The sequence below is a fragment of the Elaeis guineensis genome, chromosome 1 (genome assembly GCF_000442705.2).
Source record: "Elaeis guineensis isolate ETL-2024a chromosome 1, EG11, whole genome shotgun sequence".
Taxonomy (NCBI): Eukaryota; Viridiplantae; Streptophyta; class Magnoliopsida; order Arecales; family Arecaceae; genus Elaeis; species Elaeis guineensis.
Window position 1 is genome coordinate 182,675,321 of NC_025993.2, and position 2,701 is coordinate 182,678,021.

Here is a 2,701-nt window from a genome sequence, read left to right on the forward strand (position 1 = left end):
TGCATCACTTCGCTCTATTGAATGTAGTTATTATTTTTTAATATATATTTAATATTTATAATTTTATTTTTTTATTTAAAATTTTAAACGATGAAAATATTTATTTTATTTTAAAAAATTATGATATTCTGTGTCGATATCATGACATTCTATATTGAAATTATAATTTTCTGCATAGGATGTCATAAAGAAGGAAGAATATTTTCATTATAATTTTTTTTTTTATAATTTCAACGTAGGATGCCATAATATCGATTTAGGATGTCATAATTTTTTCAGAAGGAAATGAATATTTTCATTATTCAAAATTTCAAATAAAAAAAATAAAAGAACAGACATTAAATGCGTGTTGGGAAGCGATGATTACATGATCTAATAGGGCAAAACGGTGCGCTCCACATCAGTTTTTTTATACTATAGGCAATTTACAAAGAATTTCTCATACGGGGATATCAATGTTTTTTTTTTTTTAATTTATTTACAGGTGGGTGATCACACATCTCTACCATAGATACAATCCATAAAGTCAAAAAACAAAAAATCTTGCAGGACCCATGGGTATGACTCACATTGTCGCTAGATCCAATCTTTGGTGTGTTTAGTGATGTAAGAAGCTACCTAGTTTGCTGTTCTGTTCGCCTTTCAAAAGATATACTGAACAGATACCACAGTCGATAGATGAAGGGATGTCCAAATATTATGGAGAAATGGATGAACCTTCAGTTGTCTTATGTCGTTCTGAATTCAGTCGATAATGATCACTGAATCATCTTCAATGTAAATCCTATCTATCTGTAGTTTGTCTGGCAAAGACCTTACTCACTTAACTAGCTGGCGCCCTCGCAATTGGACCAAAGTAAATTGAAAAATAAAACAAAAGATAGCCCCCATTGTCACTTTTGGAAATTTTGGTCCTTGTGCAATTTGACTCACAAGTTACTATGGCTAGCTAGCAAGCATCCACGGTGCAATTCCTACCAAAAAATCATCCAAGATGCAAATTAAGCAAGGGAAATGAACGTGATGTAGAACGGTAACAGGGCCACGGCCCACGTGGCCCAGGATTCGCAAGGCAGGACATTGACCATGCACTGGGGGCTCGCCACCGTGCAGGCAGCTCTGCCGTTGACCATCAGTTGGAAGTTGTGACAAACCTATTCTCTATACAAGAAATATAGAAAAATTTTAAAAATTATATAAAAATTATAGAAAAATAGTTTGAAATATCCAATTTTTTTTTTAAAAATTATCTAGATATATTAAAGTTAGGAAAAAAAGAAGTCAAGTTCCTCATTTATTTTTTTGAACTTAAAGTGATGTTTCTTTGAGAAATATTTCTCTCCATACAAGCATAGGAAAAAAATTTCAAAATAAATTTCATGGCTATGCTTCTCATGTGTTTTGTCAAGCAAACCAACCTCCAAAAAAAACTTACAGATTTTCGGGAGGATTTTAGTATGTGATATGATCTCTTTGCCTGCTGAAATTTGTGCTATGGTAGTGGCTGATGTGGTTGGAGTCAGTGATGTTTGAAGATATCTATCTATTTTAATTTATTTTGAGATCATCTAACCCCCGATCGTATGAAAAAAAGAAATTGTGGGACTCTTCTTTATTGTTTAAAAAATTGAGTTAGGTATTTCATGATTGTATTATCTAACTGATGACAATAAAATTCAGAGTTAAGTAGTTAACTAATTATATTAGAAAAAAATAAATCAAAAAATATTTTATAAAAATTTGGCTTTTTAGAAACATGGTTAACTAATTCCATGCACGTAGAAAAACAAATTTGGAAAAAAAAATCTAAGTATGTTTGAATCCCTATCTCTATACTATTTAAATACGTATGAGAGAGAAAATTCAACTCCCCTTCAATATTCAGAAAAATTAAAAGAAATTGAAAAAAATGACGCACATGGTCCGGATATATATCATTCTTATATTCCACCAAACAACAGCAGTTAATATTAATATTCCACCGATGCGAGCATTTAGTCCTTTTAAAATGTGGTCGCACAAATGAATGCAGCGATTTATATTGTTCCATTTTGAAGACCCAGTCGTAGTATTTCTTATATCAAACAGGATCTAGTTAGAAATTTATGAACCAGTTTAGAGCAAACCAAACTAGCCCGAACAATTGTTAGGCTATGGGTGCCAAATGAGTTGAGTCATACCAAAATCCAACTTGATGCCTAACGAAAGGAGACTGTTGGTCCAACTCAACCCAAAAATTTATATTCTGGATTGCAGTACATTTTGAGGTACAGCCATGAGTGCCGTGACGGAGTCCTGCTAGAAGCAATTGATATATAAAATAAAACCACACCCGAAGTTCATCTCATGTGACTCTGGCGCCCATGTTGTTGTTGGCGAAGCCAATAGCCAAAGATAAAATTCCCTCCAGAACTTTTCATGGGGCATCCGGACAGGATACTATCAAATATATTAGGATAAATGTTACGCCCCCGATCTGAAATTTTGAATCGAGAGTCATGGCAACCACCGCATACTCATAGAAAACTCTTCCCATAAGCATGCAAGACATCTTATCATGCTATCTTAAAACAACAGCGGAATAATTAGTCAATAAATTAAATCCAAAACATAATGATCTAAATTCTTCTTTAATATCTTCAATAAAGTCAACAATGATTCATAGTCCTTACATCAAATTCAATAAGACTTTCAACCTAAA